Source organism: Thamnophis elegans, chromosome 12 (genome assembly GCF_009769535.1).
Source record: "Thamnophis elegans isolate rThaEle1 chromosome 12, rThaEle1.pri, whole genome shotgun sequence".
NCBI lineage: Eukaryota > Metazoa > Chordata > Lepidosauria > Squamata > Colubridae > Thamnophis > Thamnophis elegans.
The window spans coordinates 26209098-26236823 of record NC_045552.1 but is presented as its reverse complement, the minus strand read 5'-3'; the positions used below and the strand labels follow the sequence as shown (position 1 = coordinate 26236823).

At 42.8% G+C, this 27726-nt stretch overlaps 1 protein-coding gene across 1 annotated transcript in view; it reads left to right on the top strand.

Annotated features, from left to right (window-relative positions):
- The window catches only part of COL16A1 (collagen type XVI alpha 1 chain), a 297538-nt gene that overhangs the window by 57253 nt on the left and 212559 nt on the right, over positions 1–27726 (top strand). The gene's annotated exons all lie outside the window — the stretch shown is intronic.

Below are 27726 nucleotides of genomic sequence, written 5' to 3'. Positions count from 1 at the left end.
ATTGCTCTATATAGATAACAGTTTGGATCACTTTCTTGCCACCCCGTGCCTCCATTTTATTTTGCAACAACCTTGCTCCTTTTATCTTCTCAAACTGCCTTCTCTACCTTCTTCTTTCCTCCCCTCCTTCCTCGTTTCTTCTTCCACTCTCTTTCCCCTCTCCTCCTCCCTTCTCCTCTTTCTTGCCCTCTCTCCTGCTCTTACTTCCCCTCCCTTACTTCCTCTGCTTTACCCTTTCTTCCTTTCCCTCCTCATCCCTCCTCCTTTCCGTTGTTGCCTTTACTTATTCATTTTCTCTGAAGGGTTCTCGGGGTGGCATTTTGAAGCTAGATTTGTTTAACAACTGCATGATTCACTTAACAGCTTCAGTTCTTTCACTTAACAACCATGGCAAAAAGGGTTGTAAAATCATGCATGACACATTCAGCAATGTCCTTACTTAGCAACGGACGTTCCAGTTGTGGCCACAAGTTGAGGATTACTCATATTTAGGAAACAGCAGTATGGGAAGGGGAATAACTGGGAATACAGGTGAGCCCCAGTGGCCAATTTTGCTTCTGAAACGCTGCCCACAACCCAGGGGGAGAAAAAGGATCCTTGGAGCTGCTTGATATGGTTGTTCTTGCTGAATCCTGATTGGTCCAGATAGCCCCATTGCTTCTAGATGCCCATTCAAGGACTGGTTGATTGCTCAGCATCTGTGTACCTCAGAGGTGGGTTCCTACCAGTTCGCACCTATTCGGTAGAACCGGTTCGTCAAATCTACCGAACCGGTTAGAAGAGGTTCCACCAGTGGACCCGGAAAGCAGGCCACACCCACAGAAGAGGTTCCAAAAAATTTTGAAACCACCACTGGCAAGGATCTTGTAACTTGACAGCGTTAAGACTTGCATGCTTCAATGCCAGAGTTTCTGAATAGCTACTTGGACCGACCTAAGTACTAATTCATAATTTCATATCCAGTCACATGGGCGGCAAGCCACTCCCATCCAGTCACATGGGTGGCAAGCCACTCCCACAGAGTAGGTCTCAACAATTTTTGAAACCCACCACTGGTATACCTCCAGGACCATCTTCCTTCAATAGATATTATTGGAGGAGATCCACAGTCATCAAGCAGAAATTTGGTAGCTTTCAGACTACAGGTAGTCCTCGACTTACAACTTTTCATTTAGTGACCATTCAAAGCCACAACGGCATTGAAAAAAGTGACTTCTGACCCTTTGTGTCCTTTGCAGCATCCCTGTGATCTTGTGATATAAAATTCAGATGCTTGGCAACAGGTTTATATTTATGACCGTTGCTCTGTCTCCTTTTGCAACCCCTGACAATCAAAGTCAATGGGGAAGCCAGATTCACTTAATAACTGGGTTCCTAAATTATCAATTGTGGTAATTCACTTAACAACTGAGACAAGAAAGGTCGTAAAATGGGGCAAATTAACAAATGCCTGACTTAAAAAATTCAGGGCTCCATTGTGATCATAAGTCAAAGACTACCTCTAATAAATTTTACTAAGGTTTTGCTAACTGGAGACTTCTGCCTTTTAATGAAGCTTATTAGTCTGAAAGCTTCTACTACAGGGGTGTCAAACTTGCATTGTCAGGTTGGCATCACGTGACATATCATGACTCCCCCACCCTTTGCTAAAACGGGGATGGACATGGTCAACGGGTGATACATCCGGCCCATGGGCCACCCCTGTTCTACTAGATTCCTAATGTTTGCGATTCCCAATAGTATCTAATCATCTCCAAGATCAGAGGGCAGGTAATCCTTTACTCCAGGAATCTTCAGGAATCAGAGAAATGAGATAACCGATACTCCCCTCTTGCAGAACCACATCTTCTCTGAGGTGCAATGGCCCTTTTTCCTGTTGCTTTCCAAGAACTCCTTTGAAACTTGGTTATTCTAGCAGGCCATGTTGTTTCCATCTTATTTCCCCTGGCCATGGGATGCTGCTTTACGGGGGTTGGTTTCATGGATTAACTGATTAATATTCCTGATTCTACTGACTATGATTATTCATTGTGTTATTAATATGCTTTGTTCTTATTGTGTTGAGTATTTTTTTGACTTTCATATCTTTGGGATGTATACTACTCAAAATCATTCACAATTGCACTATTGGGCTTAGGTGCCTAGTAAAATAGCAATAAATAACAGAATAGGAAGGGACTTTGGAGGTCTTCTAGTCCAACCCCCTGCTCAAACAGGATACTGTATATCATTTCAGACAAATGGTTGTCCAGTCTCTTCTTAAAAACCTCCAGTGTTGGAGCACCCACAACATCTGGAGGCAAGCATTTACACTGATTAATTGTTCTAACTATCTGGAAAGTTCTCCTTATTTTTAGGTTGTTCTCTCCTTGATTAGTTTCCATACAGTTGGTATTTTCCCTCCAATTCTTTCATGTCTTACATTCTTGGTCTCCTTATTCTTTACTTGTTTATGTATACTATTCCATACTTATTTATCCTTAACTGTTTATATCAGAATATTATTTTACCTATAATGTACTTTATGGTCTTAGTATCATTTAGATACTATGTCTTAGTTTATCTTAACTATATCTTATCTTATCCCTATCTCCTAACCCTTCTATTACATCACTATTTTATTTTTCCCTATTTCTTGTTTCTGTCCTCTAATCATTTGTACCATTTGTTCCAAGTTAGATAATATTCTGATTCCTTCTTTTCTTGTATTTCTTTCATCAGTTTTTCCATCTCTGCACCTTCTAACATTTGTATTCTAAACCAGTCACCCCCAACTCGAGGTCTCAAATGGATGTATGAAGAATGTGGCTGAGAATTATGGGAGTGAAGCTGTGTTGTGCTAAGGAAGGCTATGTAGATCTACTCAACACATAAGAAACTTTATCTTGTCAATCCATGGTTTCTGCTGAGAATATTCCGTTTATTCAGCCAATTGTGGTTCATCCAATAAGCCATAGTTAAAGTAAGAATGTACACTATATAAAATTATACCAATCACTGAGCCCAAAGAGAATTTGGAAAGTGGTATTTGTGATTAGGTTTGAAAATCATTCCTGATTGATAATTGTGGAGTTTGACACAACATTTTAACTTTAAAATAAGATTCCTGCAAAGACCAGGTTCACCTGGTCCCAGTTGTGGACCACAGTCTAACCAACTCAACTCGGTTTATAACCTTGATTAACATATTGTCCGAATACAAGCTGAAACTCAGAGGAGAGCAGGATTGCCATGTGAGCCTCTGGAAAATCCTTGAATGGTGAGGAGGGACATCTGTCCTAAATCAATTAATCCTTTGATCCCTGATATCTCAATGCAGAACAATCTCTACTCAGTACCCAAAATCTGAGCCAATCTAAGACCCAAAATTGAGCAAACTAGTCAGGAAACTCCTCTGTAACTGCAATCAATATACAACTATCAGAGGTGGGTTGCTCCTGGTTTGGCCCGGTTCAGTCAAATACAGTAGTGGCGGTGGTGGGAGGCTCTGCCCACCCACCCAGATGCTTTTGCGTATGGAGAGAGAGAGAGAGAGAGAGAGAGAGAGAGAGAGAGAGAGAAGAGAGACACGTGCACAAGCAATATATATATATATATATATATATATATATATATATATATATATATATATATATATATATATATATCTCGTAGCCTAAAGTAATGAAATACTTTGAATTCACACAATTTGTTAAGCCAGAAAAAATAGCTATGTTACAATGAATCAGCTTTAACCTAGGCGAAGGCAACAGTTTGTATCTGGCCTGGGTTTTTTAGCTGTGCGTCCCCCAGAAGACTGTTGGGATTCTCCAAATGGTGGGTTTTGTGGATGATTAAGCTTCAGCTGAACGAATAAAGGACCCGTCAATCCTGGAAAGTCAATCGCTGCCCAAAAGCAACAGAGGCTTTGAGTCTTTTCCAGGCCCGTCAGCAATTCCTCCTGCTTGGCGGGTGTTTTCTTGCTCAGCAAAAAACTTGGCACCCAGTCGGACAGGACTAGACTGATGGCCTGCAAATGCTGAAGCTGTTTACTAGCTGGGTTGGGCTGCCCTTTCCTAGGGCCTGGACAGAAAAGCCAGACGCAAGGTGGGTGGGTGGGGGAGGTCATTCGGATGTCCCCTCTTCTTCTTCTGCTTATACACAGAAAGCAGCTTAGCTTCAAGCATAGCAGCCAAAATCTCACAAGATTGTGAGTCCTTGTTCCAAGCCTCTTATGAACTGGCCTGAGAGTTTAAGTGGGAACTGTGAAAACTCCAGAGGCTTCCATGGTTTTTTTTTTCAAGCTTACCATCTCCCAAAGATGCTTTTCCAAAAAGCAACTGGACTTTCTTTGTTTTTTTTCCTTGAAAATGGGAGATGCGTAGCTGAAAAGGTACAAAAATCCAACTTGCTGGTTCTTTTGCATGCAGAGACACTCAGGATACATGGAGCTCTGTGGAATGGGGGATAAAAGCATCTCAGCAGCAAAGTTTCTTTCAAAGGAGACAGAATCAATTAGCTTGGTCACATTAACAGAATGGTTCCCTCTGCTGAGTGGACACAAATGCTTGTGTGGGTAACTTGAGCAGTGGAGAGAGAGCCTATGTGCTTTCAGTTGATCAGCTAAAAAAAGTAAAGGTTCCCCTTGCACATATGTGCTAGTTGTTCATGAATCTAGGGGGCGGTACTCATCTCCGTTTCAAAGCCAAAGAGCCAGCGCTCTCCAAAGATGTCTCCATGGTCATGTGGCCGGCATGACTAAATGCTGAAGGTGCACCATGTTACCTTCCCAACCAAAGGTGGTTCCTATTTTTCTCCTTGCATTTTTACATGCTTTCAAACTGCTAGACTGGCAGAACTGGGACGAGTAACGGGAGCTCACTCCGTTACACGGCACTAGGGATTCGAACTGCTGACCTTTCTGATCGACAAGCTCAGCATCTTAGCCAATGAGCCATTGTATCCCCATTTTCATACTTACCACTTCCCAAAGATGCTTTTCCAAAAGGCAACTGGACTTTCTTTGTATTTTTCCTTGAAAAAGCTTTGCTTCCCATCCAAGAAGCTTCTTCAGTTCATGAAAATGCTTATGTTTCCTCTCATATTCTTCAAATGATTTAAATTGGGGCATCTATGGATGCTGCCTAGTGATGCTGGGGAGACTGTTTTGCAGGAGGATCCATCACAGAGGGAACTTTCCCCTTTATAAAGCAGGGATGGGAGATCTGTGATGCTCCAGACAGTGATGGATTAACCATGCTGGTTTGGGCCACTGGGATACAGAGTCCAACAGTGCAGCATCTGAAAGGCCCCAGGAACCCCATTACTGTAACCTTTCCCTTCAGCCCCCTTCAGGACACTCCTGCTTTGTCCCCCACCATTGCACCCAAGGCCTGTTTCCCTCTCAGTTCAGAACACATGCAGTGCAGAAATGAAGCAAACTTGCACGAGATGCCAGTGGTGACATCAGCATCCAAGACAACTATTTTGAGATCGTGAATCAATGTTTGCTTGGTGCTCAGCTGCAGACTGATCAGGGCAAGATCCAGGATAAAACATCCCAGACGGAGTGCTGTCCAGCCTTTGTTTAAATATATCTATGGAGATTTGCTTATTGTCTCCTTGGCAACAGGGTCAACTGTTCTATCATTCCTTCAATCAGGAAGTTTTGCCTAACAGTCAACAGTAAGTGACCATCCTATAATTTAGAATCATAGGATTGGAAGAGACTTTGGAAATATTCTAGTTGAACCTCCAGCTCAAGGCAGGAGTCCTTATACCCGTGATGGCAACCTATGGCATGCGTGCCCAAAGTGGCATGCAGAGCAGAGGTTGGTTTCCTACTGGTCAGGACTGGTTCGGCCAAGTAGGTAGTAACTCAGCTGCCATGCCCCAAACTAGTTTTCCTCGGCAGTGCCATAGATGTCGCCATCTTTTTGCTTCTGTGCATGCGCAAGAAACATTTTAGGACAGTGCATGCACATGTAGCATGCATCACACATGTGTATCATGTGCATGAAGTGCAAGTGTGCACTCAGCGCATCCCTGAGCGAACCGGCAGTAACAGTAGCCAAAACCACCCCTGACGCAGAAGCCATGTTGCCTGGCACATGCAGCGGTGCCCATTCCCGGGTTTCTGGTATGCCATTCTCATGTGACGATCAGCCGGTATGCAGCCACTGCTGGAAACCAGAAGAGCTGGTAACTGGAAAGACTTTGCTGGTTGGCGCACATGCACGTACCGGAAACCAGAAGTTCATTTTCTGGTGCATGCATTCCCCCTGGGCACTCCTCTTCCTGGGTTGTGGTCCAGATGAGCATGCATGCACACACAAGCGCATTCACACATGTGGAGTGCCCCTTCTCAGCAGTCATTGCCACCCTCTGTATGCACACATCCCTTTTCAGCAGTTTGTGCCGAAAAGGTTCACCAGCACTGCTGCATGCTATCCTGAACAAATGGAATCTTTTCTTGAAAATCATGAGTGATGGAGTAGTCACAATTCTAGGAGGCTAGTTGTTCCATTTCTTCATTGTTCCACTGTCAGGAAATTCCTCTTTTCCAAGCTGGATCTCCCTCTGATGAGCTTCCACCCATTGCTTTCTTGTCCTGGCCTCAGGTGCTTTAAAACAGTGGTCTCCAACCTTGGCAACTTTAAGACCTGTGGACTTCAACTCTCAGAGTTCCTCAGCCAGCTTTGGAGACCACTGCTTTAGAGAATAATTGGCTCCCTCTTCCCTATGACAGCCCTTCAACTATTGGCAAAAGAGCTCCATGATTCTCCTTGCCTGTTGTTTGGGATAACAGAGCTTGACCTTCTCTGGGTGACCCCCCCACACATGAGTTATTTGTCTCCTCTATTATTTTTTCTCATTGCTATATATACATTAAAGGACGTGATGGCTCAGTGGCTAAGATGCCACTTGTCAATCAGAAAGGTAGGCAGTTCAGTGGTTCAAATCCCTAGCGCCACGTAACCGAGTGAGCTCCCGTTACTTGTCTCAGCTTCTGCCAACCTAGCAGTTCGAAAGCATGTAAAAAATGCAAGTAGAAAAACAGGAATCACCTTCGGTGGGAAGGTAACAGCATTCCATGCGCCTTCTGCATTTAGTCATGCCGGCCACATGACCACAGAGATGTCTGCGCACAGTGCTGGCTCTTTGGCTTTGAAATGTAATGAGCACCGCCCCTTAGAGTTGGGAACAGCTAGTACATATGTGCAAGGGGAACCTTTACCTTATATATACAATTTCTCTCTCAAGCTCTCCTCCGAAGACTTTACTTCTCAGTCTTGTCATCAACTTTGTAGCTTGTCCAGCTTTTCTGAATCTTTCTTCAAATGTGTCCAGAATCAGACACAGTACTTGAGGTGGAATTGACCAATAGAAAATAAAATGGAATTATTACTTCCCCAAACTTGAAACTGAACTTCTGTTGATGTAACATGAAACTATTGCCCCATCACACTGCTAGTTCATATTCAGTTTATAATCATTAATACATATCCAAAAAAATATTTCTACTGAGCCAGATATTCCAATACTATGCTCTCTCCCCCCCCCCCCTCTCCTGTGTGAAAAAAGCATTTGTCTTGGACAAATTCTATTACGCTAAGCCTATTCTCTAACTTCTCAAGATCATCTTGAATTTCCTCAGGCTCCTGCTCTACTCAGTTTTTGGTCATTGGGGGTTGAATAAGCCTTCCCTTCATCTCTGAAAAGTTGAAGAGTGTGAAATTCAGGGCTGAACTTTGTGGCACTTTAATCCATGCTTCATTTCAGTTTGATGAGGAAGTATTAATGAGGGGACCATTCTGAACACAATTTTTAAAGTTGCCTGTGCATCCCCTGTCAAACCCACCCAGCCCATGCTTAACAAGCTTGCTAATCAGAATTTTACAGACAACAATGTCAAATGCTTTGCTGAAATAAAGACATAGATTTCACAATGTGCTGCTATTTCAAAAGAGGGAGAAGGTTAGCCTGGTGAGGCTTGTTCTGGAGAAAGCAATGCTGACTGCTATCATGGTGGCATTATTTGGAAAGTGGGGCATTGATTAATTGTTTTATCACTTTTTGTAGAAACTTTGCAGGTGTTGAAATCAGCTTAGTCAGTCTGTGATTCCCAGGTCTTCTTCCTTTCCACCTTTTCACATGCCCATCTCCACTCATTTGGCATCTGTTCTCCAGGATATCTCAAAACACTGTACATAGAGTAGTGTTTTTTCAATCTTGGCACTTTAAGGTATTTGGACTTCACTCCCAGAATTTTGGGAGTTATTGGCTGGGGACTTCTGGGAATAGAAGTGTCCATCTCATCCTGGGCATCCTTTTTGTGAACTATTACCATCTGGCAGATGGTACAGGATATGAAACAAGGACATATAGGCTGAAAAAACAACTTTTATCCCAGGGCAGTAACCATATTGAATTCTATGGTATAGCACAATATCAGGTTCTCAATTTCACTTATATAGAAAGTAAAGTATGTATGTTTGTGTTTTATTTTTATAGTTATAATGCAGGAGTGGCTTCCAGCTTCTGCTACTGCCAATTCACTCAGGGATACGCTTTGGGTGGGGCACGCACTTTGCGCATGCACAGTAGTAAAAACAAGATAGTGGTGCCTATTTATGTGCAATGACAATAAACTAAACTAAACTAAATGTCCAAACATGTTAAAGTTGCCAAGGGTGAGAAACACTGACCTCAAAATTTGAACAAAGCATTAGCAAGTCCTTAAGTGTTCAGAGTTGGAAATTGTCTGTCCAAGAGATTTAAACTCAGCCAGAATTCAGAGATCTCCTGCACACATTTTTTCCTAGGTTTCAATCTTCCTTGTTCCTACTGCTCTTCAATTTCCAGTTGGAACACATACCTTTTTTGTTGGAGAGACTGAAACCAACTATGTTGAGTCCTCCTAGCTTTACTTTCTTGTTAGCATTGTCCTTTCTTGACTGGGAAGTTGATAGACTGGTTCTTTTCTTTTTCTTTAAAAATCTCTGAGAAATCCTTCTCAACATCCTTTATTCACTTCAGCTCATTCTGAGCATTGAGACTTTGATTCCATTTATTGTTTTCTTTCTATTTTCTTTTTTAATGTTCTGACCTTCTTTCTAATACATGTTTATTTTTTAAATTTTTAGATGTTCACCAAGCTGGCTCAGTGATTAAGATGCTGAGCTTATTGATCAGAAAGGTTGGCAGTTCGGCAGTTTGAATCCCTAGCACCAGTTGTGGGTTTCAAAAATTGTTTTAACCTACTCTGTGGGTGTGGCCTCCTTTGTGGAGTGGCTTGCAGCCCATGTGACCAGATGGGAGTGCCTTGCTGTCCATGTGACCGGATATGAAGATGCCGACGACACTTGTCAGAACCACCTTAAATTACCTCACGCACAGCACTGGCATGCATAAGAATATGATGTAAACTTGTTTTTTAAAAGGGATCTTTGGTTTGCGTTAAAACAACTTCAACACACGCAATGTTCTGATTGCACCACAAATGCAGTAGTCATCCTTATCTTTCACAGAGGCACTGAGTTTTATAAATATGAGCATGATAGTGTAGAATAATCCTATCCAAGGACCAGTGGTGGGTTTCAAAAAATTTTGGAAACCTCTTCTGTAGGTGACGCCTCTTCTAACCGGTTCGGTAGATTTGACGAACCGGTTCTACCGAATAGGTGCAAACTGGTGGGAACCCACCCCTGCCTAGCACCATGTAACAGAGTGAGCTCCTGTTACTTGTCCCAGCTTCTGCCAACCTAGCAGTTTGAAAACATGTAAAAATGCAAGTAGAAAAATAGGAACCACCTTTAGTGGGAAGGTAACAGCATTCTGTGAGCCTTCGGCATTTAGACATGCCGGCCACATGACCACGGAGACGTCTTCAGACAGCGCTGGCTCTTCGGCTTTGAAATGGAGATGAGCACCGCCCCCCAGAGTCAGGAATGACTAGCACATATGTGCGAGGGGAACCTTAACCTTTACCTTTAAGCTTACTTATATCCATATTGCTTTCTGTCTTCTATTTTTTGCCATCATTGCAAGCAGTCTTTCTCAACCTTGGCAGCTTTAAGGTATGTGGACTTCAACTCCCAGAATTCCCCAGCCAGCCTTACTGCCAACTCTGATTGCAGCTGTTGTACTCTCAGTGCCTTTAAAAAAAGATTTTCCATCCATCAGAAATTTTCCTTTCTCATTAGCTTCTCTTACAATGGAGTTCTCCTTATCACTGTGCTGAATTGCTTAAAATCTGGCTTTTTGGACTGCAGGATTCAGCTACTATCAATCAAAGTACTGGAAACAGCACAATCGTCATTGCAGTTTGACTTTAATTTATTCTGTGGCTATCTGCAAAAGCTGCGTATTCCTCACTTGATGAAGCTGCAGTTAATCCTTGGACCTTGGCATTTTTGCAAGACTGGTTGCTTAGGATTACAGTACATCATGTTTTGCACCCTCCACCACCATCCCTGGTCCTGTCCTAGTTATCTCAGGATAAAACTGGAAAAATCTGGTGTAGATGAACCAGTGGCAAATATCATGGCTTCTGCTTCTCTTTCTCTCTCTTTTATCTTCATGTGAATTAGAAGGGACTGTCTTACACATTTTCATACATCTTTATTTTTGTATGAGCTCAATCTATGTTTGTTTGTTGCCTTGGTAACGGTTCTTATCCTTCTCCATCTTCTAAACTCACTACAAAGATATAAGTGTCTGCCAGAGACACAAAAGAGGAAGAGAGCATTGTTGTTCCTGGAACACAAGCCATTCCTCCTTTGTACACCAGTGATAATGTTTCACACATATGTGAAAGAGGCAGAGTTGGCAGCACAATGGGACAAAACTGTTTTTACCATTTTTGACAAATCCATTGGATCTGGCAGAGGCCTCTAATTGCATTTGTTTTGGGAGTGTTTGCTATTATTCCAATATCCTTCAATATGTTGGGTGATGGACATTTTAGTCCAACCCATCTAAAGTCAGCAAGTTTTCAAACAGGTGTCTTTAAAACAGAATAGCACAAATATAGAAGCAAAATATTATATACATGTACAGGTATGATGACACAACAATGTTGATGTAATGACTGTAAGGTGTTGTAGAAGGGAAAAAATAATAAAAAATATGCTATATGAAAAAAAACAAAATAACAAATTTGGAAGGGACCTTGAATGTCTTCTAGTCCAACCTCCTTTTCAAACAGGAGATCCTGTACCATTCCAGACAATATAATGGATAATTTTCCATCAGTTACTTCTTGTCCTGTGTTTGATGCATGGAGAGCAATCTGTGTGTCTGGAGATATGACATATCAGCTGCCTTCAATCAGGATTAACAGGGCAGAGTTACAAACCATGCGGCTTCATTTGCCAAGAGTTAAACCTGGCTAGTTTAAACCTCAGTTTCTTTGTGGCTTAATCTGTTGTATCAATTCAGATCAGCTTGTAGAACTACCTATTGTGCAATTCTGGGACATTGATTACTTCACCAATCAGATGAAGCATAGTGTATGAGCTTAGATCAGTGATGGTGACCCTTTTCGGCACCAAATGCCAAAAAAAGAGTACACTTGCATGTGCAGCATCGAGTGCCGAAAGGGAAGCACTTCATGTATGTAAGTACACTCATCTGGGCTACAACCCTGAAAAGCTGCCCAGGGGGCATGCACACACCGGAAAATGTACTTCCAGGTTACAGCACATGCAGGCATTCCAGCCAGCAAGTCTTCCAGTTACTGCCATGCATGCGCACGCACCAATCAGTTGGCCAGCATGTATGCTCACCCCAGAAAATAGAAGACCAGCTCTTCCGGTTTCTGGCACTGCTGCACGCACAAAGGCTAGCTGATCATCATGTGCGCATGTGCACCAGAACCTGGAGGATGAACAGGCAACACTGCGCATGCCAGGTGGCATGGTTCTGCATGCCACTTTGGGCACACGTGCCATAGGTTCACCATCATGGGCTTAGACGCTGATTCAGGCAGTCAGCTGAGTTTGGCTTCAGGACTTTGACAGGACGCTAGGCCATGCAATGGAATGTAGTCCAGAGTTTCAGGAGGAAGGGGCTCTTTCCTAGAGAGCACAGGAACAGTGGGGCTTGGAATGTGTGGTGAGCTAGAAGAGAGCAAGGCTAGATATCCCTTAGCAATTCACAGACTACATCTATAGTTATGGCGATAATTAATTTAGCCTGGCAAGATTCTGTTTGTAGGCACACAAAAACAAAGGTATTACTCAGAAGTAACTCCAAGTGTTGGTTTTGATTCTTTGGCCTTAACAAGTCAATCCTACTACATACCTATCTTGCTGCTTTTGACTGCTCTGAGGGGCAGTGACTCACTTAGTTTCAGCTGAAATGGGCCTTTCTGTTTTAATTATCATTATTGCAATAAAATGTAGGATTTTCTTTCTTGCAAACTCATGTTCTCTATCATTGAGTAAGACACTATCTGCACCTACCATATATCACCATTCAAAGGGCATTTTCAATGAAGTTGTGGACACCACCATTGTAGCCTCAATATATCTTCCGTGCCTTAGGGACAGATGTTGTGCTAGGGGTCCTGCTAGCTGCTGACCTGTAATTAAAAGGGGTTATTGGATATCTGGAAACAGTGGCTTGGAAAGCTCAGGTGCTTTTCTTGCTTTAGAAATGAAAAGCTGGCTCAAAAACCTTTGACTGCAACAACCTTTCAACTGGGGACAAAATTTATATGCTGACATAAGATACACTTTAACAGGATCAGAATTATTGGTTTTGGGCAGAAAAAGAGGAAACTGTAATCCCTGTTGCCATCTGGATTGGAAGACCTTCAGAAATAGAGAAAAGAGACCTTCCCTTTACTTTATAAGTGCCAGTAGCAGAAATTTTGATCAGTTCGGAGAACTGGTAAATACCACCTCTGGCTGGCCCCGCTGTCATCTATTCTCTGCCTCCTGAATCCCAGCTGATGTGGAGGGAATGGAGATTTTGCAGTATCCTTCCCCTGCCATGCCCACCAATACCACAGAACTCGTAGTAAAACATTTTGAATCCCACCAGTGAAGTGGATCCTTGCCTGCTAAAAAACAGTCACTTTTCTTTTTAAAAAACTTGGGCTCCACTGTAAATTAATGCCATCCTCTTTGAAGCTTTGTACAGAATCAGTCTGTAGGAATGAACAACATTTTGCACATGTCCAATGACAAATCACTTTTTATTATTCCACTACTTATTGCACCTGGATAACAGCCAATATTGACCTTGCATTTATTGGAAGTCTTCAGAATACAGTATATGGGTTAGCTTTGTAAATTTGAACTGTCTGTTGGTGGAGCAATTGAATTGTTAGTGTATTGAGAGACCGAACCTGAGAAAATAGAGATTTGCTTAATGCAGTATTTCGCAATTTAAAAATGTGTGGATGTCGACTCCCAGAATTCCCCAGCCAACTTTAAGATGTATGCATTTCAACTCCCAAAATTCCCAGTCAGCTTTAAAGTATGGAGATTTCAACTCCCAGAATTCCCCAGCCACACGCTGAGCTGAAACCCACACATTTCAAAGTTGGCTGCGGGATTTAAGAGGGAGTTGTAATCCATACCTCTTAAAGTTGATAGGGGAATTCTGGGAGTGGAGGTCCATATGTTTTAAAGTTGACATGGGAATTCCAGGAATGGAAGTCCACATATTTTAAAGTTACCACAGTTGAGAAACAATGTGCTAAGGGATGCTCATGATATGACCCAAAATATACCCCGAGCATCTTTTTCAATAGCACAGACAAAAGAGCCAAGAGATGATGTACTGAAATGGGGAAAATGATGGAACATTTAGGGCTTATTCTCCAATGTCTTTTCTCTGTGGGACCTGGAAAGAGATCAGGCAGAGCATTTGAGATTTTAATGTACCAAAGAATCAAACGAAACAACTCTAATAATGAGAGTATGTTCCTGTGTTTTTAGTATGCTCATGCTGGCTAGGAAATTCTAGGAGTCAAATTCTACACATCTTACTACTGCCAAGGTTGAGAAACCATGGCTGGCTTAATGAATGTAGACTTCTTCAGCTCCATTGTTTTCCTTCCAATTCCTACTGGAGGTCTGGGGATCAGAGGTGGCATTCAGCAGGTTCTGACCAGTTCTGGAGAACCGGTAGTGGAAATTTTGAGTAGTTTGGAGAACCAGTAAATACCATCTCTGACTGGCCCCACCCCATCTATTCTCTGCATCCCAAGTCCCAGCTGAGGAAATGGAGATTTTACAGTATCCTTCCCCTAGAGTGGGGAAGGAATGGGGATTTTGCAGTATCCTTTTCCTGCCACACCCACCAAGCCACAACCACAGAACTGGCAGTAAAAAAAATTGAACCCCACCAGTGCTGTGGATGACATGGGGAGAAAGATTGGGGCAGAATCCCTGATCAAATTAAGCTTGGGGGCTAATAGGAGGAGATCAGAAATATGAACATGAAGGACTCAATTTTTCTTTCCATTTTGTGTTCCCCAAAATCTAAATACCCTGTCAAGTCCCTTAGAGTTTCCCTGTCTTTCTTTTGATTTCCTGGCCATTCTAAAATTTGCTTCTTTAATCGAACCCTGTGGCTCTTGGGAATAAGGTAGGTGCACTTTTAGGCTTGGCTGGTCTGGAGAAGGAAGCGGTGGCTCAGTGGCTGAGACACTGAGCTTGTTGATCAGAAAGGTCGGCAGTTCGGCGGTTTGAATCCCTAGCGCTGCATAACGGAGTGAGCTCCTGTTACTTGTCCCAGCTTCTGCCAACGTAGCAGTTCAAAGCATGTAAAAGTGCAAGTAGAAAAATAGGAACCACCTTTGGTGGGAAGGTAACAGCGTTCCATGTGCCTTTGGCATTTAGTCATGCCGGCCACATGACTATGGAGACGTCTTCAGACAGCGTTGGCTCTTCGGCTTTGAAACAGAGATGAGCACCGCCGCCTAGAGTCAGGAATGATTAGCACATATGTGCCAGGGAAACTTTACCTTTACTTTTTTAATCGGGAGAATGCTTTTGCTCTGGCCAATCGGTTCCTGTTTTGCTGGGGTGATTCATGAGCCCAAGAAACCAAAACAGGCACAAGTGGAAGAAAGACGGATGAGCCAGAGCAGATCTCTGAAAAGATAGCAATGAGATCAGTTTCCATCCAGATCTACAATGGTGCCATGGGTGGAAGGGCCAAGAACTCTCTGTTCAGGTCTCCTTCATTAACTGGCTAAGAAGGGGGTAAGTGGACAAGAGAAAAATATCCACCCACACACAGAGAGGAGCTGATGTAGAAACCATTCGAGCACAGATACCTTTTGCAAAGATTTATTGTTGTGGCTCGTAGTCTGGGAAACACTTATCCAAAGTTATTGCTGCAATCCAGCTGCAGAAAGAATCACGGCTTCCTCTCCCGTGATATGGGGAAACACACGTGGGTGGCAAACAGACAATTGCCAAACACCATGTGAGTCCAATTCCAAAGGGGATGCATTCTTGCAAAGCAGAAACCTGGTGGAAAGACCAGCTGGATGTTTGGTGACTCTCTGCTAAAATTGCAGCTGCATCAGCCAATCTGGGTCATTCAATAAGGTAGAGGTAAAGGTTCCCCTCGCACATAGGTTCTAGTTGACTCTAGGGGGTGGTGCTCATCTCCGTTTCAAAGCCGAAGAGCCAGCGCTGACCAAAGAAATCTCTGTGGTCATGTGGTCGGCATGACTAAATGCCGAAGGCGCATGGAATGCTGTTATCTTCCCACCAAAGGTGGTTCCTGTTTTTCTACTTGCCTTTTTACATGTTTTGAACTGCTAGGTTGGCAGAAGCTGGGACAAGTAATGGGAGCTCACTCAGTTACGCGGCACTAGGGATTTGAGCTGCTGAACTGCCGACCTTTCTGATCGACCAGCTTAGCGTCTTAGCCACTGAGCCACTGAGGCTCCACGTCCAGTGCGGTCATTCAGTACTCCTCCTTAACTCAGTAAATTAACAGTCAGCATCAGCCTAATCAAGGATCTACCAAGTACACTCCCATTAACACTAACAGGGCAAACCACCAGTATATATGAAATAGCAAACCTCACTTCCTTCCAGAACTGCTGCTGTTACCTAGTTGGGTAATGAAATGTCTGCATGAAAACCAGAAAATGTCTGCAAGAAAACAATTAAGCTCAGAGAGCACCAAGGACCTTTCTTAACTTTGTTGCATTACAACTCCCATCATTCTCAGCCAGCTTAGCCAGAGGCTTGTTGACTAGCAGTCTGCAGAATTTGACTACACACACATCAAGGATACCACATTCCACCAAGAGGGAATGTTTGAGCCTTGCCTAGGTGATCTGTACATACAGGTAGTCATTGACTTTAACAGGGGTGGGCTGCTGGGAGTTCTCAGGGGTTCAGGAGAAACTGGAGCTAAGATTCTGTGCAGTTCGGAGAACTTCCAAATCCCACTCCTGGCTGGCCAGGCAAAGAACCCCTTGCTAAAAATTTTGAAGGCCACCATTCCAACCGTTCATTTAATGGCAATTCCAAGTTACAACACTAAAATAGTGACTTTACAACCAGTCATTGCACTTAGGATCTCTGCCGCATCCCCAAAGTCACATGATCAAAATTTGGGCCCTTGGCTAATTTTTAGCCAATTGTAATAACAACAAGGAAATGTCAATGGACATTGTTTAATAATATATACATGCTATGGTATTGGCAAAAGTAACTTTGATATAAATTCTAAACAGTGAGTTGGGGGAGGGGAGGGGGGGAAGTTTTAGAAACTTTATTAATTGACTTTTACTTAAAAGATGTCATAAAGGTGTAATGTTATTGGAGGATTTTTTGAAATAGCTAATGAATGCCATTATGTGGTTGTGTCTTTAAGTATGAATGATTTGAGGTAAAAGCACGTTCAAATAATTGTAGTCAAATGAGAATTGTGGTACATTGATAGTAAGATATACAAAGATTTTTGATTTAAAGTGTATAATCTAATATGAACTATAAGTAATGACTGTGAAGAAATGTACGAAAGTTATCTGTAAGCAATCGACATGCTTTCTACAAGATGTAATGAAGGATGATTCTTTTTTTGTGTTTTTGTTCAATTAAAATAAAAAAAAACTTTTCAAAAAAAATTGGGGCCCTTGGCAATCACCGTCTATTTACCATGGCTGCAGTATCCTCAACATTGTGTTCTGTGAACTTCCCAGGCAGCTTCTGACAAGCAGACTCAACGTGGGAAGCTGCATTCTCTTAATGAGCAAGTTGTTCACTTAACAACCCCTCAGATTCGCTTAACAGCTGTAGCAAAAAGGTCATAAAATCAGGCACGGCTCACTTAACAACCCCCTTGCCTAGCAATGGATTTTCTGGTTCCAGTTGTGGTCGTAAGTTGAGGACCCTTCCTACTCTCTATTTTTTTGCCCTCCCCCCTCCTCCTCCGTAACCATTTATATTCGCAAGGTCTCTCCCAGCACACAGTGTTTATGAGTGCATCTTTCTCTAACAGGCAGAACACTTCGGCAAGCTTTTTAAATGCAAATTCCCCCCAGCATCTGCTCTCTTTTTCAATGTGACCAGCCATGCTGGCTGCGTATCATTTTGCGTTCTGCACCTTACTTCCCCAGATGGGGAGGATTTTTTTCCCCACATGGATATTTGATAGGAGAAAGAAGCTTTAGCGCCTGCTGCTCATCTATTTGCTAAATCCGTGGAGAGTTGAACAAGGCAAGTTCTCGTCCAGTGGAATTTGCGGCGTCATTCTTGCATGTGGCACCCTCTGCCATTCCTGTGTGGCCACAACTGAATGGTTTTTGGTCTGGCAAATACCTGCTGTATTCTCCCACCTTTTTTTTTCTTCGCCCTCTTAGGCTGAAAGCAAAACAATCCTTTGGCGACTGGCTCAAATTCCCCATTCTTTTATTATTCCTCCAATTCACTGGACGTTGTTTTTCATTCCTGCATTCCAATTTAACCAGGAAGACTTCTGAAATTAATTCCAGAAATTGGAGCATGTGCCATCTGACCTGGATTGCCATTGCTTCAGTTCATCACTGCCCACTCCCTCCCCCCTCCCCAATCCTCCTTTCCCTCTCTATGTCGTTTGGTCCTTGGAGGAAGATGGATGGTGGAGAAAAACAGCCAGCAGTTTGGTGATGGCTTTACCTTGGCTTTTTGTAGCCCTGTTGTTCTCTGCAATTCATATCGCCTGAACGTCACGTAAAAAGGCTTTTGACAGAACAATTTTTCCACCTCCTCATCCCCTGAAGTGTCTTTTCTAGGGTAGCTTGCATCCATCGTGAGGCCATTTGTGCACTCACCACCTGAAGCAGCGGGCATGAAAAGAGAGAGGGGTTTGGACGGACTGGATGGGTGGGGAGGAAGCAGGTTCAGGGCTAAAGTTGTACATGTGAAAGGGTTTTCTCTGAATCTCATTCTTGGCTTACATTAGGTAAGCTACCCAGTTGCCTATTAGGATCTCCTGGCAGAGAAGAGGGGCTGGTCCAGGAGTGAAATTCAGCAGGTTCTGACAGGTTCTGGAGAAACGGTAGCAGAATTCTTGAGTAGTTCAGAGAACCAGCAAATACCACCTCTGGCTAGCCACACAGTGGAGTGGGAATGGAGATTCTGCAATATCCTTCCCCCAGGAGTGGGGAGGTAATGGGGATTTTCCAGTATCCTTTCCCTGGAGTCTACAGTGAATGGAGATTTTGCAGTATCCTTCCCCTGGAATGGGGAGGTAATGGGGAGCCGAGGTGGCGCAGTGGTTAAATGCAGCACTGCAGGCTACTGCTAGATCAGCAGTTCAGCGGTTCAAATCTCACCGGCTCAGGGTTGACTCAGCCTTCCATCCTTCTGAGGTGGGTAAAATGAGGACCCGGATTGTTGGGGGCAATATGCTGACTCTCTGTAAACCGCTTAGAGAGGGCTGAAAGCCCTATGAAGCGGTATATAAGTCCACTGCTATTGCTATTTGGCAGTATCCTTCCACTCCCACGCCCAGCAAGCCACACCCACAGAACCAATAGTAAACATAATTGAATTTCATTACCAGCAAATCTTGTCCTTTAGCTCTGCAATCTTCAATAATATCTTATCAAGAAATAAAGAAAAGGGAAGAAATGGAGCCTAATTGTGATGGGATGTAGTAGGACGGACTACATTCCAGAGGGCAAAAAGGCAATGAAGATAAGATAGTTTGTCCAGGAGAAAGAGAGGTAAGAAGGCTTCTTCCTAGCAATTCTTAAAATATATATCTAATAATTCCAATGATTGCTCTAGCTAGGTAAGGTGTCTGGCTATAGATGAGGAATAAAAAAGGAAACTACTCAGAAGTTATCTTTTATGTCTTTCTTAGTTTTTGGCACCTGACATTAATGGAAGTACCCACAATCATATCACGATCAATAGTTTACTGTGCTTTATTATGTGTAGGAGTCTATATACCTTGCACATACCTTGCACTCATAGAAGGTTACGGGATTAAAAATAGAATCCTTGGTGCATGGATTGTCCTTTGGAAGCTACAGATGGTCCTAAGTTGAGCTCAAACCATCAACTGACTTTCCATGCAGTTTTCTCAGCCATAGCGAAGTATTTTAAGACAGGGTTAATGTCATGGTTCCATATAGCATCCAAAAGTAAATCAGAGTCCAAGGCAAAGTATTGCTAAAAATTCCAATTTATTAAGAGAGCCGTGTTGGCACATCTGGGGAAACCCGAATCTGAAAGCTTCCCAGTTTTCCCCACCCAGATGAAAGTTCAATATCTTGTCTACACACCCACAAGTCCATCACATGATCCAATCTCCCACTGCCATGCTGGCAGCTTCCACCCATCCAGTTCCGGCCAGGTGCAGAGACAAAGGATGACCTTGGCTTTCTAGAAAGAATTTTGTTATGGCTGCAAATCACCCAACTCCATATTTTCCCACAATAGAAAATGCATAGTAGAATAATAGAAAGTGTGGCAGGCCTAGAGTCCAAAAAGAAAAGATGGCTTGCAGGCCTGACACATAGCACAGAACTGGCTTGCCCCTTCCTTCATCTTGGAAGGCTTTTCATTCTAACTTGCAACTTGGATGTTTCCTACTTATCTCCTGTGTCTACAGAGGAATTATTGCATCTGTCATCTACATTTCTATAACTCTCTGGTTTGGTGCAGACTCCAATGGATAATTCAGACTGCAAAAAGAACAATTTCACCATCCTACCTTCTACAGAAGACCTGTATATTGAGTGTGTCAGAAAGAGGGCTGAGAAAATACCTACAGAGCCCTCACATCCTGGACATAAACTGTTTTGAACTCATCTCCTCAGGATGGCGCTACAGGGCATGACATGCCAAAACAAGTAGACCCCATGGACAGTTTTTTTCCTTCATGCTATCAATCTGCTGAACACCTAATTCTCACAGTGCTGTCTGATGTCTATATATATTTACCCATGTAGTATGGCCATATTTACCCTTCTTATCATCCTCTTTACTCCACCTCCTCTTATTGGGATGATGATGATGATGATGATGATGATGATGATGATGATGATGATGATGATTCTGTTACTTTGAATGTACACTGAGAGCTACTGTACCAGAGACAACTTCCATGTGTGTATCTAATCATATTTAGCCAACAAAGTATTCCATTAATGTGACATAATCCCACAACTTTAGGATCAACTAGGCTTGGCTAGATGCTGCCATCTTCTAGAATTGTAAAATCTGAGTTGAACCATTGTTGGAATAGCAGGGAGTTCGCCTCTGCCACCTTACTCTATGTTATCTTGGCCATCTAGATTCCCAGTTGAGTCTAATTGTGTGAAACCTTGGCAGCTTGAAGATATGTGACCTTTAACTCTCAAAATTCCCCAGCCCCAGAAGTCCACACATCTTCAAGTTGCCAAGATTGAGAAACACTGATAACAATGGAATTCCATGGTGGTCAAACCCAGTTAAGATTGGCCTTGTCATAGGAATATTCCAATAGGAAACAAAGTCAACAACACAAGCAATAATTCTTACCTTAAGATCAGAGGTTTATTGTTTCTAATAATTTGGAACATTAGAAATGAATAGATATAAAAGATATAATAGCAGTAATATACTTGCATTAATAAGTCATAGCAATGGGCAAATGAGAAATAGCAAGTCCTACAAGGACTGCTATAAATCAAAGGGCCCCGAGCTGAACTTGATCCCTATCTTTTATACTGTTCTTCTAACCACATACATGCTTCAGAACTTCACTAACTGTCACTTTCCATGAACACCTGTGTACATTACTTTCAATTCCTCATTTCCAACAGTTTCATTCTTCCTGTTTTAAACAAATCCATACAAGTGCATATTTTGGAAAAAAAAACATATTTCACAGGATTACAAATATTTCTGGTAAATTTTGAAATCATCCTAGCTGAAAACTTTGGTCCATATCTTTTTCTTCTGGCCTGCTATTATCCATAGAACGTATTGAATCTAATAGATCAATAGGCTATATTTCTTGATTCTCACAGCCTGATGAGACAGTGTCCTTCATGTATTTCCCAAGTGCTGAACCTAATCTGGAGTTAAACATTGTATTGGGGTTTATATTTTGAGGTTGTTTTAATCCTGTTTGGATGGTAAGATGAAGAGAGCTGGTCAAGGACCAGAGCAACATATACAACCTAATAAAATATATTTTGGCAACATCTCTCCCATGGAGACCCTAATCCATAGCAGTCACTTTGTGTACTGTTTAGTGGGTGATAAGCTTTTTGAGCCACTGGCAGAATGTTTATATCAGAAGAGTTCTGGCTTCTAAGGAACAGTAGCTTATCTCTGATGTCTTCTCTGTCAAGGTCAGGTGGTGCTTGGGGATGTTTGTGGTGCAGAGGCTTGGAATAAATATCGGGTGGTGATCGTGTCCCAGGATGGATCATCGCTAATTGGCAATGTTGCAAGAGAGGGAAATGTTCCATGAATGAAATTGATCCTTCTTCACTTTGGCTTCCAAATCTCCCAATTCTGTCTGGTTTTCGGCGTATTTTGAATGTCTGGAGAAACAAACACAGATGTTAGTAGCTGCGGTAGCTGCTGGAGCAAAAAACAATTGGATAGCTTTTTAGATTGTGAGCTGCCATGACCTCATTATAATCATCTTTCAAAAATATTGTTTTTCAGATGGGAAGGGGGGGAAAGGGCTTCTAAATTGTTTTTGGTTACCAACCACAAAAGGGACTTTCATAATATCCTGGCACAACAATGCAGTGATGAGAAAGGAGTCTATTTCTCGCATTTATTTATGAATGTGTCTCTCTACATATATCACTTTCCAGGGCTAACTCACATGAGGAATGAAAGCAAATACGAAATGCAGAATTATAATTCAATAGTCACCAACATCCAAACAGAAAGATAGGCCAGAAGAATAGAGAAAAACAAGGAAATAGGATATCCTGCCATTGCATGAAACTGGCTTGGGAAATGAGAAGACAACCTTGTCACCTTCTCAGATGCTGCTCCAGACCTCCTGAGAACTTGGCGCTGTCACCTTTCCAAGCTTAGAGAGAAAGAGAGACAGAGGATTTGGTGTGGCAAAGTTGTCCACAGGCTGTTGTCAGAAAAGTCAGGAGAACAGCCAAGATGGAGCAATTGAAGCTTTTTATGTGCGTCGGTTGTGTGATGCACATAAAAAATGGGTGGAACCTTGATCACATTCTTGCGAGCATCATCTTAACTTTCCTGACCTCATCCAGTGATGATACTTGTCCCAGGGCAGTTTAATGCACTTTCTTTATCCCTCCCATTTAGAGTGGATTCTTGTATTATCCTGGTACTTGTTAAATAAAGCCCCACTTCCTTTTCCTGATGTTCTTGTTGATGTTCTTGTTAAATTTGATTATTGCCGCTCTCAACTTTTTGCCTTTGGCTTTTCAGTTCTGTTGGCTCCCGGAACTCATTGATCATGTTAAGTTGCAAAACTAACAGCATTTTCACCATTGACTGAGCTCACTTTGTTGAAACCTTGGTTGACAAGGAAGGGTCTTCCCATGTGATTCCTATATCACTTTTGGTTGTTGCATAACTGTGGAGTTTTCAACATGGGCATGTCCTAGAACTGTGATGGCAAACCTATGGCACATGTGCCACAGGTGGCACATGGAGCCTCCTCTGTGTGCACATGAGCCATCGCCCAGCTGTGTGTATATACACCTGCATCTCCTGCCAGCCAGATGATTTTTGGGTCTCTGCTGTGCATGTGCAGGGGGGGAATGCGTGCCGGAGATGTGCGTGCATGTGGGGAAGAGTCCGGGGTGTGTGGTACTCCCGCATTGGCCATTTTTGGTCCCAGGAGCCTTCAGGGAGGCCTGCTAGGGCCAAACAGGGCATGGAGGGTGTCATGCATGCATGCATGAGGGGTGGGGAAGCACGGGGGGTCACATACACATTGCATTATGGGTGTGGGCACACGCCCACGCGTTGTCATGCCCGCGGGCATGCTTTGGGCACACAAGGACAAAAAGGTTAGCCATCACTGGCCTAGAAAAATAAAAGATTAGAAAGAAGCAGGACTCTTCTTCTGGTCCCGCACTCTGGAAAATTCCATATTTAGGTGTGAGCATTAGCCACACCACCTGCTAGTAGGGGTCAAAAGAAGCCAGAGGGCAGATGTGCCTCATAATTCAAGTCCTGTCCTCTTGACCTATGTACAAAGGGGGAGGAGAGGATTTGCATCATGGCACCACGTTGGGCAGATTGCATTTTTTGACCTTCTCTGTGGGCATCAATGGCTATAGGTATTAGCAAAGCACCTTATGAATGAATGAAATATCCCTGGAATTCAGGCTTGGTTTAGAGGAAGATATAATTGAAAAAAGTTTTTTTTATTTTTATTTCTCATACATACATTCACAAATATACATTTCTAATAGATATGATTACTATTATATGTTATCCTTTAACATGTATGATTCCATTCTTCCCCTAAGGATATAATGGTATATTCGAGATTGCTTTCCTGCCATCCCATCCATCCATCTTGTATTACAACAGCCCTACTTCTTCCCTCTCTCTTTCTCATACCCTCCCTTCTTCTCTACTTTCTTCTTTCCTCCTCTCCTCCTCCTTCAGCTAGTGCAGAACGCGGCCGCGCGAGTGATCGCGGGTGCACCCCGATTCACCCGCATAACACCCATCCTCCGCGAGCTGCGCTGGCTACCTGTCGATCTCCGGATGCGCTTCAAGGTGCTATTAATCACCCATAAAGCCCTACATGGCAGTGGATCTGGATACTTGAGAGACCGCCTTCTGCCAATTACCTCCCTACGACCTATAAGATCCCATAGACTAGGCCTCCTCCGTATTCCATCGGCCAGCCAGTGTCGGCTGGCAACTACAAGGAGGAGGGCCTTCTCAGCAGTAGCCCCGACCCTTTGGAACGAGCTCCCCGTGGAGATTCGTACCCTCTCCACCGTCCGAGCCTTCCGCATAGCCTTGAAGAACTGGCTCGCCCGTCAGGCCTGGGGATAAGAATCGCTACCCCGCCCGAATGATGAATGTATGTTGTTTACTATTTTATTATATGTTGTTGTCTTAATGTTGTATTTCCCACTCCCTGGTTTTCTGTGACCCGCCCTGAGTCCCCTCAGGGAAAAGGGCGGCCTACAAATGCTAATAAACCTAAACCTAAACCTAAACCTCTCTTTTTTCTTCTTCCCCTTCGTCTCCCCTACTCCTCCCCTTAACCTCCCCTTCCTGCTCTCTCTCCTACTCTTATTACCCCTCCCTCCCTTCCTCTCCTTTACCCTTTCGTCTTTCCCTCTTCTTTCCTCTTCTGTAGAGGAAGACATAATTGGATGGGCAGATCAGAAGTATTTATTACAGGCTTGTGATGGAGTGTAGTCTGGATTCCCAGGAGAGAGGGGCCACATTCCAGAGGTGCAAGAAGTTTGATTGGGCAAAAGAAGTTTAGGACAGCTCCTTCCTAAAACTTCACAGATTATAGCAATAGCAATAGCAATAGCAATAGCAGTAGACTTATATACCGCTTCATAGGCCTTTCAGGCCTCTCTAAGCGGTTTACCGAGAGTCAGCATATTGCCCCCAACAATCTGGGTCCTCATTTTACCCACCTCGGAAGGATGGAAGGCTGAGTCAACCCTGAGCCGGTGAGATTTGAACCGCTGACCTGCTGATCTAGCAGTAGCCTGCAGTGCTGCATTTAACCACTGCGCCACCTTGGCTTTAGTATGCAAGTAGTTGCTTTATGTATGGGCAAGATTTTTGTCTACAGGTGAGGAACAATATAAGAGACAGTGCTTAGAAGAAACTCAACATGTCTCTCTTCGATTTTGGAGCTTGATGTGACCAGCTAATGAGATGGTACACAGTTGAATCAGCATCTATCTTTTAAAATATTTGATCCATTTTATTTAAGTAAATTGGCATGTCCCTTTTTTAGATCCTGAAGAAGAAGAAAGATGATTTGCCATTAAGCAAGGAAAACCCAGACTTGATTAAAAGAAGATACTATCATTTATATTAAATGTTGGATTTCTCCAGTTTCCAGAAGCAGAACAGTTATCAAAGAAATAAACAAACACATGCAACCTTCATTTCACAACCTTGACAGTTGAAAGGGCTTCCCAAAATAAACTCAGATTGTTTTTGATTGATTTTACAACAATGTTTTTTTTTAATAAATTCCCCTCAAACAAGTGGACATCACAATAGGCTAGTACACCTCTTTCCTTGCATCCTATATGGCGGATGTCCTTAAAATGGAAGATGTTTGCTTGGGATTTGCTAGACAAAAGGTGACATTTGGTCAGGGGTGGGGATGGGTGGCCATTTTATGACTTGTGGACTTCAACTCCCAGAATTCCTGAGCCAGCATGCTAAGTCATGGATAGAAGCAGAGAGACAAATTCTGCATTTTGTATAGTATAGTCTTTATTGTCATTGTACAAAACAAATACAACAAAATGGGTTAATTTTGTCACATGATCTTGGATTTTCCTTCAATTCATGCCTTCCTCTATGCTGTTCTGAAGGCAGGAAAATTCCCTAGTTGGAAAGAATATGTTCCTGAGACTCTAGACACACAGAAACAACATAGTGTGTGCTTCTTTAGTGCCTATACTATAGAGACATTCATACTAGCCTCATTTCACCAATACTATATAAATACTCAGGGTGCAACAAGTCAATTTTGTTCCTCCCTGTTGCTTGCCGACACTAATCCTGCTACAACATACAATCATGCCAGATTTTATGCAGCAGTGATTAAAATCTGCCAGATGATGACCTGTGCCTCAAACCAGCCTTAATGAGTATTTGACTTGCTTAGTCAAGAGTGTTTTGTATTATGATAGATTTAGTTAGCCATGTATTAACTCTTATGGGTCTTTTAATATTTAACAGAATAACAGAGTTGGAAGGGACCTTGGAGGTCTTCTAATCCAACTCCACTGGAATAGCAGGAGACCCTGCTATTTCAGACAAATGACTGCCCAATCTTCTCTTAAAAACCTCCAGTGTTGGAGTCCCCATAACATCTGAAGTCAAGCCATTCAGATTTAACAGATTAACAGAGTTGGAAAGGACCTTATAGGTCATCCCCGCCCGCTCAAGCAGGAGACCCTACACTATTTCTAACAAATGGCAGTGCAATCTCTTCTTGAAAGTCTCAAGTGATGAAGCCTTCACAACTTCCAAGCGCAAGCTGTTCCACTGCTTAATTATTCCCACTGTCAGGAAATTGGTCCTTAGTTCTAGGTCGGATTTCTTCTTCATAGGTTTTCATCTGTTACTTCTTGTCCTGCCTTTAGATGCTTCAGAGGTTGGCATCCTCTTCTTTGTGACAGCACCTTAAATATTGGAAGACTGCTATCATGTCACCCTAGTCCTTCTCTTCGTTAGCCATAGCAATAGCATTTAGACTTATATACCCTTTCATAGTGCTTTATAGCCCTTTCTAAGCAGTTTATAGAGTCAACGTATTGTCCCCAACAATCTGGGTCCTCATTTTATCAACCTTGGAAGGATGGGAGGCTGAGTGAACCTTGTGCCGGTGAGGATTGAACTCCTGGCAGTGGGTTGAATTAGCCTGCCATACTGCATTCTAACCACTGCACCATCATGGTTCAATTAGACTAGATATACCCAGTTCCTGCAACTATTCTTCATGTGTTTTGCCTCCAGTCCCCTAATCATCTTTGCTCTTCTCTGCACTCACTGCAATGTCTTTTTTATATTGTAGTGACCAAAATTGGATTCAATATTCCAAGTGTAGTCTTACCAAAGGATTATTAAGCAGTACAACTACTTCACATGGTCTAGATTCGATCTCTTTATTGATGAAATCTAGGACTTTTTTTTGGCATCTGCAGCACAATGTTGCCTCATATTGAAGTTGTCCACTAGGACTCATAGAACCCTTTCAAAGGTAAAGGTTCCTCTTGCATATATGTGCTAGTTGTTCCCGACTCTAGGGGGTGGTGCTCATCTCCATTTCAAAACCAAAGAGCCAGTGTTGTCCGAAGACGTCTCCATGGTCATGTGGCTGGCATGACTAAATGGAACTCTGTTACATTCCCACCTAAAGTGGTCCCTATTTTTCTATTTGCATTTTGTACATGCTTTTGAATTGCTAGGTTGGCAGAAGCTGGGACAAGTAATAGGAGCTCACTCCATTACATGGTGCTAGGGATTTGAACTGCTGAACTGCCAACCTTTCTGATCCATAAGCTCAGCATCTTAGCCACTGAGCCACCGTGTCCCTCTAGAT